Genomic DNA, 17,158 nt, shown 5'->3' with positions numbered 1-17,158 from the left:
TGCACACATAGATAAGACTATGGGGTTAATTTGCATTTGCAGAATTATGTTTGTAGATACATTTTATTTCGCTCAAAAAGTGCATAATCTGCAGACAGTCAATCCATGTAATATTTTATAAATTCCTACTTTGGAAACAGAACCAGTATGACTCAAGACAGACTCGAACCTCACATCTTTCATGCATTGTCTGAGCTGAGATGGCACCTCTTTGTAAAACCTGAAGTTATCTTGAGACTGTGACTTAAAAGAAGTTTTGGGATTTACATACTAATGAACTGAAACCTGCAATCCATTCTAAAAATGAAACACTTAAAAGCAGTCGAGATTTGTTCAATATATCATTTTGCTACAAATTCTGTGTCTTATGATACTGCTGTACAGTTACCTGACGAAGGAGCAACACTCCGAAAGCTAGTGCTTCCAAATAAACCTGTTGGACTAGAACTGGATTTTTAACTTTGTTTCCAGTGAAGACAGCCCACCCCTCCCACTGCTGCCAGTAAACTTTAAAATGCTGAGGAAACAATGAACCATCAGTCCTGAAAAATGTATGATTCTAATACTACGAGAGACACATTGTCTGCTCCTTCTGAGAGAAGACATTAGAAACCTCGCGCTGGAGATTGAAAGAAATTAGCAGCTTTAAAAAAAACCTGTTGGATCTCATAGCCTTCAATGTCTGAGTCCGATGGGAAGTTCAGGTAACTTTTGTTGGGACCCAACTTTGTTGCTGCTTCAGATCGTCCCAGCAAAATGGTGCGCAAAAAGTAGCTTTTTTAAAAACACACAGGCAGACACACAGGCAGACACACAGGCAGACACACAGGCAGACACACAGACAGACACACAGACAGACACACAGACAGACACTCCCCTGCATCCCACTTTCTTCACTATTGGTCAGCTGAGTTGTCCCTTTGTAATTCGCTCCTTGGTGCAGCCTTAGACTGGAGGAAGTATTGCTTCACTCAGCAATTGCAACCCATACTCTGTATGCAAGTAAGATTCTCCCCGCGCATTTGCAGAGGGGCTGTCAAGAGTCAACCACACTGCTGTGGGTCTGGAGTCACATATCGGTCAGACCAGGGAAAGGATGCAGCTGGGACGACTGAGTGAATCCTTTCCCACAACGGCAGTTTCCTCCCCTAAAGCATGAGTGAATCAGATTGGGGAGTTTGTTCCCCGAAAATGGTTTCATAATGAGATTCTGGACTCCAGATTTCTGACTGAACTCCAAATCCGCCATCTGCTTTGGTGAGATTCAAACCCGGGAGTCCCCAGAACTGGGTTATTAATGCACTCGATAATGGCCGAAGCTCCTTCAATCCCCCTGCGATGGTAGGTGAACTCACCGATGTCTCTGCAGGTGGGAGGAGCGGGTGAAGCCCTTCCCGCACGGAGAGATAGTGAACGGTCTCTTTGAACCTCCAAGCGGAGTAACTGGTGTGAAGTACTGTACTTTACACAGTCACCGCACTGAATCTCCCTCATTCGGGTGTATCAGTATTCTTCCTGCCACACCAGGGTCCAAGCAGACAAAAGCAAACATTTCTTCTCGACTGGAATGGCTGCTGATATTCAAGACCCAATGAATCAAGTGGCTCTGTCAGAAGCTGATATATCTTTTGGTTTCAGATCTTTCCCCATGTCTTCCTGCAAAACAAATCACAAAATAAGTGATGGTCAGTCCAGTCAAATGAACATAACATCGGTGACAATTCCTTAGATTTCCAGATACCTGCTGATTATATATTATCCATGACACAGAAACCTGAAAACCCTCATTCAGCAAGGTAGCATTAGGTATATAAAGAGGAAAACTTCATTTAGGTGACAATGACCTGGAACAACCTTCCTACAAAGGTGCTGGAAATGGAGCTGGATCAAGGATATGAAAATGAAATGTCAAGGCTGCTTCAGGAAAGAAATCCAGTAAAGTTGCTGAAAGACTTCCTGCTGACCTGTTAAATAAAAATGAATACAAGAAATACGGGATGTAATTCCATTACTATATTAGAAGGTGAAAAATCATAGCCATGCAGCGTGTACAACAGCGAATATCAGATATACACCATATGAAGCAATCATAAAATCCCTGCAGTGCAGAAAGAGGCCATTTGGCCCATCGAGCCTACTCCATCATTCTTTAAGGTCATGGGTGATCTATCCATCATCTCAGCACCTCTTACCTGCATTATCCTGACTACCCTAAATTCACCTCCCATCCAAAATCCCATCTATTGTCTTGAATATGCCTGCTTCTATTGCTTCCATGGGCAAAGAATTCCATCGATTCATCACTCTCCAGGAAACGGAGTCCTCCTCCCCTGCCTTAAACCTACCTCTAATCTAGTTACCTAGTCTAACCCACCAGCAGAAACGATGAGATTGTGTGGGTCTGGGTGGCATGCTGTTCGATGGGTCAGTGTGGACTTAATGGGTTGAATGGCCTCCTTCCACACTGTAGGGCTTCTATGATTTACTGCAGTTACGTTTGCCCAGAACCACACCTCCCAGAACCTCCCAACTTCTGCAAATTGAAAGACAAGTCCCACTCTGCACTCTCATATATGTGTTATCTAACTGCTTCATCGCTTCCAGTGAATAGAACCCACACCTCCCGCTGCTTCCAGTGACCTTTACAATGCTGATACAACAATGCAATGCCTGCAGTACTGAAAATCGTAAGACTTCTGATGATACCAGTTACTGATTCACCGCTCCTTCTGATGCACAGTATTGGAAGTACATTGTTGGGGGCTGAAAGAAATGAGCAGTTTAAAACAAAAACCCACCTAACCCTTCACTCGGCTTCCCGCTCAGGACACTTTACTTGAAACACTTCAACCCCACATGGCAACAAATTCCTAGATTCAATCAAAATCCTGGATGTCCTCACTTACTCAGTTGCTGTCTCTCAAATGAAAGATTTCAATGTAGCTTCTGCTCCCAGTAAGGACAAAATATCTTTGAAAGCTGCTCTGAAATTCCAGTCTTCACAACAATACTTCTGCTTTCTTTCAGTCCAAATTGTCTGTGCTGACCAGATATCCCAAATTAACGTAGTCCCATTTGTCAGCACTTAGCCTATATCCCTCTCAATTCACCCTGTTACCAGACGCCATTTAAAATGCTGTAATTATACCAGCCTCCATCACTTCCTCTGGCAGCTCATTCCATGCTTGCATCACTCTCTGTGTGAGAAAGTTGTCCATAAGGTTCCTTTTAAATCTTTCCCCTCTCACCTCAAATCTATGCCCTCTAGTTTTGGACTTCCCTACTATGTGGAAATGTTTTTGGCTATTCACCCTATCCATGCTCCTTATGAACTTCTATAAAGTCACCCCTCAGCCTCCAATGCTCCAGGGAAAACAGCCCCGGCCTATTCAGCCTCTCCCTATAGCTCAAACCCTCCAACTCTAGCAACAGCCTTGTAAATCTTTGCCAAACCCTTTCAAAGGTTCACAACACTTTTCCTGTAGCAGAGTAACCAGAACTGAAGACAGTATTCCAAAAGTGGCCTAATCAATGTCCAGTACAGGGGCAACATGACCTCCCAACATCTGTACTGAAATGCCCTGACCTATAAAGACAAGCACATCAAACACGTCCTTCGCAATCCTGTCTACCTGCGACTCCACCTTCAAGAAACTATGAACCAGCAATCCAAGGTATCTTTGGTCAACCACACTCCCTATTAACTTTGCAGATCCTGCCCTAATCTGCCTTCCCAAAATCAAAATTTCAAAATGGGGTTGAGAAACGTATCAGTTGTGATTGAATGGGGGAGTAGATCTGATGGGCTGAATGGCCTAATTTCTGCACCTATGTCATATGGTCTCTTACTGTCCTGGACACAGAGTGTGAGAATTGGGAGCAGGAATAGGTCATTTGGTCTTTCCAGTCGGCACCAGCATTGAACAGTTCATAACTGGATATAAATATCCCGGCATCTAGGTGGACAGGGTGGGATTTTTTTCACTGTAGCATCGGAGGTTGAGAGATGACCTTAGAGAGGATTATAAAATCTTCAGGGGTATTCATGAGGTGAACAGCAGGTATTCTTTCACTGGGATGGGCGTTTCAAAGTTAGGGAGCAAACTTTAAAGATGAGAGGAGAAATAGTTTAAAAAGACATGAGGGGCACCTTTAAGACAGAGAATGGTTCTCATGTGGTATCAATGTCCAGAGGAGGTGGTGGATGCAGGTACAGTTACAGTGTTTAAAAGACATTTGGATAAGTACATAGAGTCATAAAGATGTACAGCATGGAAACAGACCCTTCGGTCCAACCCGTCCATGCTGACCAGATATCCCAACACAATCGAGTCCCACCTGCCAGCACCCGGCCCATATCCCTCCAAACCCTTCCTATTCATATACCCATCCAAATGTCTCTTAAATGTTGCAATTGTAATAGGAAAGGTTCAGAGAGTCTGGGCCAAACACTGACAGGTGGGACTAGTTTAGTTTCTGAACACAGTCAGCATGGACTAGTTGGACTTAATGGTCTGTTTCTGTGCTGTGTGACTGTAACTGTTCTATACTGGACTTAAATCCATTTTCTTACCTTCCCCCAATACCCATCCACTTCTTTGTTCTTCAAAGTCAAGTGAACCCAGCCTTGAATACATTCAATGACTGACCTAACTGCAGGAAGACAACCCCACTTCTGAACTCAACTTCACTTGCTAATATATCACTTGTCTTGCTGATTGCTTGCTGCTCCTGTCTGACAACTGGCAGTGACTGGTGTAGAAGGACGCTGAGGCCCCTTTGTCCATCCACACATCATTCCTGATGAAGGGCTCGTGCCTAAAACATTGACTCTCCTCCTCAGTTGCTGCCTAACCTGCTGTGCTTTTCCAGCGCCACACTTTTCAACTCTGATCTCCATTATCTCACTGTCACCACATCTCAACATATCACCATTTAAACAATGCGCCTCCTCTCTGCGTTTTTTAAAACACATCAAAGGCGAGAGATTGTGTCACTGCATTTGCCATGTGTTTGCAAATTGAGACACAGGCCTGGATCAACTTTTCCAGAGTCTGTCCCCTCCCTCGATTCACTCTTTCTTTTCAGTTGCTGCAAGTTAACAATTGAACCCCAGAATGAAACAAAACATGGAAAAAATGGTGAGAAACAGACTGTTGTACTCACAAAAGTTAGACAGAGGAAGGAAGTTACAGTCTGGGGTGAAATTCACAGAGAAAGGAGCGGCAGCAGCTTCAGAGCTCACGGTCCAACCTCCACATTTCGACAATGGCCGGTTCTGATTGGCAGGAGGACCAGTCTCCTTTCGGTCCTCCAAGGTTCTTCATTGGTCCATGGGAAGAAGCTGACGCTCAGTTTCTGCGGGCACCAAGGAATATGCGCAGTGATTGCTGACACCGCGGAGCATGCTCAGTGTGCAGGAATTTGTTACAAATTTTAAAGTTAAACATCACAAAACACCTGGTTATAGTCCAACAGACTTATTTGGAAGCACTAGCTTTCATAGCGCTGCTCCTTCATCAGGTGGTTGTGGAGTATAAGATCGTAAGACACAGAATTTATGATCTTATACTCCACAACCGCCTGATGAAGGAGCAGCGCTCCGAAAGCTAGTGCTTCCAAACAAGCCGATTGGACTGTATCCTGGTGTTGTGTGATATTTAACTTCGTACACCCCAGTCCAACACGGGCACCTCCAGATCATGACAAATTTTAAGTGTCCAAATGCGAATAGGAGAGAAAAATACCAAAGCAATTTTTTGTCGAAATGTTATTTTCCCTGTGCCTTGACATGTTATTCCTTTTGCATTTTGTCTGGCTGCTCAACGTTTCTGTCGTTTCCCCAGGGTAGAGGTATTCCAAAACTACAGGGTATCGGTTTAGGGTGAGGGGAAAAGATTTTAAAAGATTTAGAAGACTAGGAATATAACATTCACCCCCTACAGGGCGAAAGTGAGGACTGCAGATGCTGGAGATTAGGGTCGAGAGTGTGGTGCTGGAAAAGCACAGCAGGTCAGGCAGCATCTGAGGAGCAGGAGAATCGACGTTTCGGGCAAAACCCTTCATCAGGAAATAGCCATGGGGAATTGCAGGGCTGTAGCGTAATCGAGTGAGTCTAAGTGGGATGCTGTTGGGAAGGTCGGTGTGAATGGCCTGTAGGGATGATATGCCTTATATTGAGAAATGGTTGCTCTAAATCTGCTGTGGAATGAGTGGGTTCCAGTTCGTGGGACACTGACACCAGTCCTGGGGAAGGTGGGATTTGTGCTGTCTCTCGTTTCCCATTCTGCCCCTTGTCCATTTTCTCCCCACCCACTGCCCCCGCCCTTTCTCCCCTTTTCACACTGCACCCCGATTCTCTCCCCAACCCTCTGAACCCCAGTCATTCTCTACTCCCCAACCTCTGTGCCCGCTCCATTTCTCTCCCTTCTCCACCACCACCAGTTCCCCCGCCCGTCCTTTCTCGTGCCTCAGCCCTCTTTGATCTAGTGGCCGAGCAGAGGCTGATAGCCAAGTTTAGAACACATGAGGATGGCCTCAGCCTAGACCCTGGGTTCACGTCACACGACAGGAGACCCAGCGACACAATACACTCTCACACACACAAGCACACTCTCTTACATACTCACACGCTTGTGCAGACCCTCTCTGATAGACATGCTCTCTCTCAGACACACAGTAATACATCCCTACAATCAAATCTACGCATCCACCATCTCACATGATTATACTCCATCACACACACACACACTGTACCCAGCATGCACACGCACACACACGCTCTCTCTCATGCATGCACTCACATATAGAAGTCTTTGGGGTTAATCTGCGTTTGCAGGATTATATATTTGGAAATAGAACAAGTCTCACTCAAGATTAGGATACAGATAGACCCTACCCTCACAGCTTTCATGCATTGTCTGACCTGAGGTGTCACCTCCTTTTATAGAACCTTACGTTACCTGGAGAATGTGACTTTTAAAAAGTTCGGGGATTTACAGATTAATGAACCGAAATCTACAACCCGTTTTAAAAGATGAAAGACTCAACAGCAATCTCGGTTTCTTCAATATATCATTTATGTTACATGACACTATAATCTTTTATTATATATTCGGTGTCTTATGATCGTCCTCCACAGCAACTACAGGTCCAAGGAGATCTGTCCCAACTTTCCAATCTACCTTCAGAACTGACACTCCTCAGGCACGGCACCATTCATGTCAACCTGTTCATACCCTGAGACCAACGAGCCACATGCCATGGGCGCAGCCAGCTCCAGAAGCAGCTGAGACTTGCTCAGTACCAAATACATTGTACATTGCTCCCAGAATTTCAAGCAGCAACGAGTATCAAGAACATCTGCTTCTCAGTCTGTCTCCTGCTCCCAGGACACTGCTGTTTGTCCCGTCCCCAGGGACCGGGCTCTCTCCACTAGCGGATAATTGAACCATTTTGTTTCTACTTACAAGCTGTGCTGGTGGAAGGCAGAGCCCATTCGCTCTTCTGCTCTCTCTCCCTATCACTTGGGGGAGGAGACGTCATTGACACGAATCCATCAAATGGCAACTTTAAACTTGTTCCAAAGGTCTGTTCTCGGAGAAATGACAAGGTGATGTGGTATCGGGACAGGCAGAAATGGACACCGGAGACTCTTCCCTCAGGTAAATTGATATGAGTGCCTTCTTGTGCGACCTGTTTGGTGTTCAGAATTTGCCTTGACACAGCAATCCTGCAGAAAGTATTTTGTTACAAGGGCGTCTGTTTCTTTACCGCAGGAAATGGACAAAAACAGCAAGTCATGTGTTTCTACTTCACCAGTTCATTACCATCTGAGGGAAGAGGTTTCACACTTGAGATCAGAACACAGCGACAGAAGGGGACAAGACAACTCAGAGCTCTCCAAGGGTGCCAGCGCAACTGTGTAAATCTGACCCTAACCACTCTCTGCACGAAAACGTTCTTCATAATGTCATTTTTACTTCCTTTGCTCAAGACTCTGCCTAATTGGGAGCGATCCTTTCAGGCGTGGTACCATTTTCATGGTAATATTTTCTCTGTCTAGATCCCTCATGCCTTGGAAAACGTCAACTGGGCCAGATTTCAAACTTCTGTTCTCCAAGGAGAACTGTCCCAACTTTCCAATCTGCCTTCATTATTGACATTCCTCATGCACGGCACAATTCACGACAACCTGTTCAGCGCTGTCTCCAATCACTTCAATTCCCCGCTTCCTGAAATTTCACTCTCAGATTTGAGCAATAACGCAGCTGGAGAATTCATTCAGACTCGGATTGTGTGGGCGAACAATCTGCAAAACATGTTCTAACTTTGAACAAATGTTTCCCTTCGCAGTGTTCACTGCAATGGTAGCTCAGCCCCATCCCCTACTTCTGGCAATCCGATCTCGTTTAACAAAGATGCTTTTGTGGAAAAGTGATCTAGCACTTTTGCGGTTCAGCTGTTTCCCTCTCTCTGAATCCCTTGGGGGAGAGGTGTCAGTTTCACTAAAAAGGCCCTGACCTTGCGGTTGCCTGCCACTTTAACACATCACCCTGTTCCCTGGCCAACATCCCTGTCTCAGGCTTGCAGCAGTGTTCGAGCTCCAGATGAAAGAACAACATCTCATTTTCCACTTGGAGACCTTACAGCCCTCCGGTCTTCAATATCGAGTTCTATAACTATAGGGCCTGAACTCCCCCATGTCCTTGACCCCTACCACACAAAAGACTCCTGTTTATCACCTCGTCTGCTATGACACACGACGTATTGTTAGCCACTAACAGTCTCCATTAACAGTTATTCGCATTCTCACGCGGATCGTTATTCACTCCTACAATCGGTGGTATCCGTCCAAAAAGTGGGGGACGATGTCTGAGTTTCAACTTTAACAGCTCATTAGCATCGTAGAGAACCGGTTTTGCGATTCAGTTCAGAGGAAACCGACCAAGAACAGAATACCACTGAGACCTCTAAAACCCATGCCGTTTGAATGGAGTGGATCGATATGAACATATCGGCAAGTAGATGCAAAGGCAGCTTGCTGAAGAAAGCAGATCAAGGTGACAGTGAACGATAGCAGAGGATGGTTTCGATCCATCGACCTCTGGGTTATGGGCCCAGCACGCTCCCGCTGCGCCACTCTGCTGCCGCTTGGTGAGCTGGTTGCACAGAACACTTCAGGCTTTTGTCTGGCACGCTGAAGGCACCTTCGAGCCTGGTGTCAAAGACTTCCACTGCTGTCGTGTGATATGCTGTTTCGCAGACGTATGGAGGCTGTGTAAATATAAACTTTTTTCTAAATTCCCACATTCTGTCGGTCGAACTGTGATTTCACACTGAATCACAACATGTGTCACAGCGCAGACGGAGGCTCTGCGGCCCACTTTCGCTCTGCTGGTTCTACACTTAAGTAAACGTGTGACTCTAGTCGTTTCATTCTCTCGCCTTCTCAGCGGAAATCTGCACATCTGAACGTGACCACCGAATTCCCTTTTGGGTCCATTGAATCTTCCTCTTTGTCAATGTCAGACAGGGACTTACTGACCCTCACCACTCCCTGTACGAAAACGTTCTTCCTAATGTCACTTTTACTTCTTTTCCTCGTGACTTAAAATTCTGCCGAATCGTTATGGATCCTTTCAGGCGTGGGAGCATTTTCACAACATTATTTCCTGTTTCTAGGTCCCTCATGACTTGGAAAAGTTCGGTTCTCCGAGGAGAGCTGTCCCAATTTTCCAATCTACCTTGATTGCTGACATTCCTCAAACACCGCACCACTCACGTCAACCGGTTGAGCACTATGGTAAAAACAATGACTGCAGATGCTGGAAACCAGATTCTGGATTAGTGGTGCTGGAAGAGCACAGCAGTTCAGGCAGCATCCAAGTAGCTTGTTGAACACGATCTCCAACCATTTCATTTCTCTGTTTTCTGCCTCATTCGTACTCCAGGCAGCCCACGCTGGTTTCACGAAGGTGCTTTTTGAGAAAGTTAATCAGGCAGTTTTGCACAAGTCAAGTTAAAAAAAAAAACACGGGCTCGTCCGGGATTTGAACCAGGGACCTCTCGCAAATCAGCGCAGTAACAGACCCTAAGCGAGAATCATACGCCTAGACCAACGAGCCAGAAAGCACGCGCGCAGGAAATGCCCCAGACCTCTTGAGCGACCTGAGACATGCTCAGTATGAAATACATTTGAGATTGCTCTCAGAATTGCAAGCGGCAAAGACTTTCCCGAACAGTTGCTTCTCATCCAGTCTCCCTGCTGCTATTTCATTCCACCGCATTCGCTGCTCACAGTGTCGTTTGCCCAACGTAGCATGAAGCATAAACTGGGTGACTGCTTCGCAGAACATCCCGCTTCTGCCCGCAGAAACTCAAGGCCCTGACCTTGCGGTTGCCTGCCACTTTAACACATCACCCTGTTCCCTGGCCAACATCCCTGTCTCAGGCTTGCAGCAGTGTTCGAGCTCCAGATGAAAGAACAACATCTCATTTTCCACTTGGAGACCTTACAGCCCTCCGGTCTTCAATATCGAGTTCTATAACTATAGGGCCTGAACTCCCCCATGTCCTTGACCCCTACCACACAAAAGACTCCTGTTTATCACCTCGTCTGCTATGACACACGACGTATTGTTAGCCACTAACAGTCTCCATTAACAGTTATTCGCATTCTCACGCGGATCGTTATTCACTCCTACGTCCTGCCTATTGTTCTCTCTCTGAGCTGGCGGCAAACACAGCAATGAACATTGGAGACTCTGAGCCAGCTGAAACTTGCTCAGTGTGAAGTACATTCCACATTGCTGCAAGAATTGCAAGCAGCAAAGCCTTTCCAGAACATCTGCTTGTCATTCTGTCCCCGGGGGGGCTGATGTTTGTCTCATCCCCAGGAACTGGACTATCTCCACTGGCGGATAATTAAACCATTTTATTTCTACTTGCACGTTGTTCTGGGGGGAGGGGGGTGGGGGAATGTAGGGTTGGGGGAGGGTAAGAGTCCATTCGCTCTTCTGCTTTCTCTCCCTCTTTCTCTCTCTCTCTCTCTCTGAAACTCTTGGGGTGAGAGGTGTCAGTTACATTAATGCGGGGAACATGAACAACTTTGATTGTGAACTTTCTCCAAAGGTCTGTTATCGGAGAGACAGAAAGATGCTGTGCTGGCAGGACAGAGAGAAATGAACACCGAGGACTCTTCGCCCAGGTAAATTCACATTGTTGTGCAGCCTGCTTGGTGTTCAGAAATCGTCTTCACGCAGCAATCTTACAGAAAGTCTATTGCAAAGCGGGCATCGCTTTCTTTGCTGCGACCGCGCAGCAGTTAACATCTGAGCCCCAAGTGTCCCAGATGAAGAGAATCCGAGTGAAACCTTCACTCACTGAGAGTCATCCCCACCGCCCTGAGCTGAGGGACTGCAGGCAGTCCAACACGGAAGGGACGGTTAAAAATGAACCATTTTTGCTCCCTCAGCAACACGTAGCATCATTCTCGCGCAGACAGAAGCCATTCAGCCCCTGGATTCCACGGCGACTGTCTGTCACTTGTCTCTCTCTCTCTCTCTGAGGTTATTCACAATCGGTGGTATCCGTCCAAAAAGTGGGGGACGATGTCTGAGTTTCAACTTTAACAGCTCATTAGCATCGTAGAGAACCGGTTTTGCGATTCAGTTCAGAGGAAACCGACCAAGAACAGAATACCACTGAGACCTCTAAAACCCATGCCGTTTGAATGGAGTGGATCGATATGAACATATCGGCAAGTAGATGCAAAGGCAGCTTGCTGAAGAAAGCAGATCAAGGTGACAGTGAACGATAGCAGAGGATGGTTTCGATCCATCGACCTCTGGGTTATGGGCCCAGCACGCTCCCGCTGCGCCACTCTGCTGCAGCGTGGTGAGCTGGTTGCACAGAACACTTCAGGCTTTTGTCTGGCACGCTGCAGGCACCTTCGAGCCTGATGTCAAAGACCTCCACTGCTGTCGTGTGATATGCTGTTTCGCAGACGTATGGAGGCTGTGTAAATATAAACTTTTTTCTAAATTCCCACATTCTGTCGGTCGAACTGTGATTTCACACTGAATCACAACATGTGTCACAGCGCAGACGGAGGCTCTGCGGCCCACCTTCGCTCTGCTGGTTCTACACTTAAGTAAACGTGTGACTCTAGTCGTTTCATTCTCTCGCCTTCTCAGCGGAAATCTGCACATCTGAACGTGACCACCGAATTCCCTTTTGGGTCCATTGAATCTTCCTCTTTGTCAATGTCAGACAGGGACTTACTGACCCTCACCACTCCCTGTACGAAAACGTTCTTCCTAATGTCACTTTTACTTCTTTTCCTCGTGACTTAAAATTCTGCCGAATCGTTATGGATCCTTTCAGGCGTGGGAGCATTTTCACAACATTATTTCCTGTTTCTAGGTCCCTCATGACTTGGAAAAGTTCGGTTCTCCGAGGAGAGCTGTCCCAATTTTCCAATCTACCTTGATTGCTGACATTCCTCAAACACCGCACCACTCACGTCAACCTGTTGAGCACTATGGTAAAAACAATGACTGCAGATGCTGGAAACCAGATTCTGTATTAGTGGTGCTGGAAGAGCACAGCAGTTCAGGCAGCATCCAAGTAGCTTGTTGAACACGATCTCCAACCATTTTATTTCTCTGTTTTCTGCCTCATTCGTACTCCAGGCAGCCCACGCTGGTTTCACGAAGGTGCTTTTTGAGAAAGTTAATCAGGCAGTTTTGCACAAGTCAAGTTTAAAAAAAAACACGGGCTCGTCCGGGATTTGAACCAGGGACCTCTCGCAAATCAGCGCAGTAACAGACCCTAAGCGAGAATCATACGCCTAGACCAACGAGCCAGAAAGCACGCGCGCAGGAAATGCCCCAGACCTCTTGAGCGACCTGAGACATGCTCAGTATGAAATACATTTGAGATTGCTCTCAGAATTGCAAGCGGCAAATACTTTCCCGAACAGCTGCTTCTCATCCAGTCTCCCTGCTGCTATTTCATTCCACCGCATTCGCTGCTCACAGTGTCGTTTGCCCAACGTAGCATGAAGCATAAACTGGGTGACTGCTTCGCAGAACATCCCGCTTCTGCCCGCAGAAACTCAAGGCCCTGACCTTGCGGTTGCCTGCCACTTTAACACATCACCCTGTTCCCTGGCCAACATCCCTGTCTCAGGCTTGCAGCAGTGTTCGAGCTCCAGATGAAAGAACAACATCTCATTTTCCACTTGGAGACCTTACAGCCCTCCGGTCTTCAATATCGAGTTCTATAACTATAGGGCCTGAACTCCCCCATGTCCTTGACCCCTACCACACAAAAGACTCCTGTTTATCACCTCGTCTGCTATGACACACGACGTATTGTTAGCCACTAACAGTCTCCATTAACAGTTATTCGCATTCTCACGCGGATCGTTATTCACTCCTACGTCCTGCCTATTGTTCTCTCTCTGAGCTGGCGGCAAACACAGCAATGAACATTGGAGACTCTGAGCCAGCTGAAACTTGCTCAGTGTGAAGTACATTCCACATTGCTGCAAGAATTGCAAGCAGCAAAGCCTTTCCAGAACATCTGCTTGTCATTCTGTCCCCGGGGGGGCTGATGTTTGTCTCATCCCCAGGAACTGGACTATCTCCACTGGCGGATAATTAAACCATTTTATTTCTACTTGCACGTTGTTCTGGGGGGAGGGGGGTGGGGGAATGTAGGGTTGGGGGAGGGTAAGAGTCCATTCGCTCTTCTGCTTTCTCTCCCTCTTTCTCTCTCTCTCTCTCTCTGAAACTCTTGGGGTGAGAGGTGTCAGTTACATTAATGCGGGGAACATGAACAACTTTGATTGTGAACTTTCTCCAAAGGTCTGTTATCGGAGAGACAGAAAGATGCTGTGCTGGCAGGACAGAGAGAAATGAACACCGAGGACTCTTCGCCCAGGTAAATTCACATTGTTGTGCAGCCTGCTTGGTGTTCAGAAATCGTCTTCACGCAGCAATCTTACAGAAAGTCTATTGCAAAGCGGGCATCGCTTTCTTTGCTGCGACCGCGCAGCAGTTAACATCTGAGCCCCAAGTGTCCCAGATGAAGAGAATCCGAGTGAAACCTTCACTCACTGAGAGTCATCCCCACCGCCCTGAGCTGAGGGACTGCAGGCAGTCCAACACGGAAGGGACGGTTAAAAATGAACCATTTTTGCTCCCTCAGCAACACGTCGCATCATTCTCGCGCAGACAGAAGCCATTCAGCCCCTGGATTCCACGGCGACTGTCTGTCACTTGTCTCTCTCTCTCTCTCTGAGGTTATTCACAATCGGTGGTATCCGTCCAAAAAGTGGGGGACGATGTCTGAGTTTCAACTTTAACAGCTCATTAGCATCGTAGAGAACCGGTTTTGCGATTCAGTTCAGAGGAAACCGACCAAGAACAGAATACCACTGAGACCTCTAAAACCCATGCCGTTTGAATGGAGTGGATCGATATGAACATATCGGCAAGTAGATGCAAAGGCAGCTTGCTGAAGAAAGCAGATCAAGGTGACAGTGAACGATAGTAGAGGATGGTTTCGATCCATCGACCTCTGGGTTATGGGCCCAGCACGCTCCCGCTGCGCCACTCTGCTGCCGCTTGGTAAGCTGGTTGCACAGAACACTTCAGGCTTTTGTCTGGCACGCTGCAGGCACCTTCGAGCCTGATGTCAAAGACCTCCACTGCTGTCGTGTGATATGCTGTTTCGCAGACGTATGGAGGCTGTGTAAATATAAACTTTTTTCTAAATTCCCACATTCTGTCGGTCGAACTGTGATTTCACACTGAATCACAACATGTGTCACAGCGCAGACGGAGGCTCTGCGGCCCACCTTCGCTCTGCTGGTTCTACACTTAAGTAAACGTGTGACTCTAGTCGTTTCATTCTCTCGCCTTCTCAGCGGAAATCTGCACATCTGAACGTGACCACCGAATTCCCTTTTGGGTCCATTGAATCTTCCTCTTTGTCAATGTCAGACAGGGACTTACTGACCCTCACCACTCCCTGTACGAAAACGTTCTTCCTAATGTCACTTTTACTTCTTTTCCTCGTGACTTAAAATTCTGCCGAATCGTTATGGATCCTTTCAGGCGTGGGAGCATTTTCACAACATTATTTCCTGTTTCTAGGTCCCTCATGACTTGGAAAAGTTCGGTTCTCCGAGGAGAGCTGTCCCAATTTTCCAATCTACCTTGATTGCTGACATTCCTCAAACACCGCACCACTCACGTCAACCGGTTGAGCACTATGGTAAAAACAATGACTGCAGATGCTGGAAACCAGATTCTGGATTAGTGGTGCTGGAAGAGCACAGCAGTTCAGGCAGCATCCAAGTAGCTTGTTGAACACGATCTCCAACCATTTCATTTCTCTGTTTTCTGCCTCATTCGTACTCCAGGCAGCCCACGCTGGTTTCACGAAGGTGCTTTTTGAGAAAGTTAATCAGGCAGTTTTGCACAAGTCAAGTTAAAAAAAAACACGGGCTCGTCCGGGATTTGAACCAGGGACCTCTCGCAAATCAGCGCAGGAACAGACCCTAAGCGAGAATCATACGCCTAGACCAACGAGCCAGAAAGCACGCGCGCAGGTAATGCCCCAGACCTCTTGAGCGACCTGAGACATGCTCAGTATGAAGTACATTTGAGATTGCTCTCAGAATTGCAAGCGGCAAAGACTTTCCCGAACAGTTGCTTCTCATCCAGTCTCCCTGCTGCTATTTCATTCCACCGCATTCGCTGCTCACAGTGTCGTTTGCCCAACGTAGCATGAAGCATAAACTGGGTGACTGCTTCGCAGAACATCCCGCTTCTGCCCGCAGAAACTCAAGGCCCTGACCTTGCGGTTGCCTGCCACTTTAACACATCACCCTGTTCCCTGGCCAACATCCCTGTCTCAGGCTTGCAGCAGTGTTCGAGCTCCAGATGAAAGAACAACATCTCATTTTCCACTTGGAGACCTTACAGCCCTCCGGTCTTCAATATCGAGTTCTATAACTATAGGGCCTGAACTCCCCCATGTCCTTGACCCCTACCACACAAAAGACTCCTGTTTATCACCTCGTCTGCTATGACACACGACGTATTGTTAGCCACTAACAGTCTCCATTAACAGTTATTCGCATTCTCACGCGGATCGTTATTCACTCCTACGTCCTGCCTATTGTTCTCTCTCTGAGCTGGCGGCAAACACAGCAATGAACATTGGAGACTCTGAGCCAGCTGAAACTTGCTCAGTGTGAAGTACATTCCACATTGCTGCAAGAATTGCAAGCAGCAAAGCCTTTCCAGAACATCTGCTTGTCATTCTGTCCCCGGGGGGGCTGATGTTTGTCTCATCCCCAGGAACTGGACTATCTCCACTGGCGGATAATTAAACCATTTGATTTCTACTTGCACGTTGTTCTGGGGGGAGGGGGGTGGGGGAATGTAGGGTTGGGGGAGGGTAAGAGTCCATTCGCTCTTCTGCTTTCTCTCCCTCTTTCTCTCTCTCTCTCTCTCTGAAACTCTTGGGGTGAGAGGTGTCAGTTACATTAATGCGGGGAACATGAACAACTTTGATTGTGAACTTTCTCCAAAGGTCTGTTATCGGAGAGACAGAAAGATGCTGTGCTGGCAGGACAGAGAGAAATGAACACCGAGGACTCTTCGCCCAGGTAAATTCACATTGTTGTGCAGCCTGCTTGGTGTTCAGAAATCGTCTTCACGCAGCAATCTTACAGAAAGTCTATTGCAAAGCGGGCATCGCTTTCTTTGCTGCGACCGCGCAGCAGTTAACATCTGAGCCCCAAGTGTCCCAGATGAAGAGAATCCGAGTGAAACCTTCACTCACTGAGAGTCATCCCCACCGCCCTGAGCTGAGGGACTGCAGGCAGTCCAACACGGAAGGGACGGTTAAAAATGAACCATTTTTGCTCCCTCAGCAACACGTAGCATCATTCTCGCGCAGACAGAAGCCATTCAGCCCCTGGATTCCACGGCGACTGTCTGTCACTTGTCTCTCTCTCTCTCTCTGAGGTTATTCACAATCGGTGGTATCCGTCCAAAAAGTGGGGGACGATGTCTGAGTTTCAACTTTAACAGCTCATTAGCATCGTAGAGAACCGGTTTTGCGATTCAGTTCA

General features: G+C 47.1%; 2 non-coding genes across 2 annotated transcripts; both read right to left on the bottom strand.

The window, feature by feature from the left end:
• Positions 1-9,076: 9,076 nt before the first annotated feature.
• On the bottom strand, positions 9,077-9,148 carry trnam-cau (transfer RNA methionine (anticodon CAU)). The gene has a single exon. It is a non-coding gene; the product is annotated as a tRNA-Met (tRNA).
• A 2,670-nt stretch (positions 9,149-11,818) lies between these two features.
• On the bottom strand, positions 11,819-11,890 carry trnam-cau (transfer RNA methionine (anticodon CAU)). Its single transcript has one exon. It is a non-coding gene; the product is annotated as a tRNA-Met (tRNA).
• Positions 11,891-17,158: the final 5,268 nt, after the last annotated feature.

The sequence above is a fragment of the Chiloscyllium punctatum genome, chromosome 36 (genome assembly GCF_047496795.1).
Source record: "Chiloscyllium punctatum isolate Juve2018m chromosome 36, sChiPun1.3, whole genome shotgun sequence".
NCBI lineage: Eukaryota > Metazoa > Chordata > Chondrichthyes > Orectolobiformes > Hemiscylliidae > Chiloscyllium > Chiloscyllium punctatum.
This window is presented reverse-complemented; position numbering and strand designations above follow the sequence as displayed.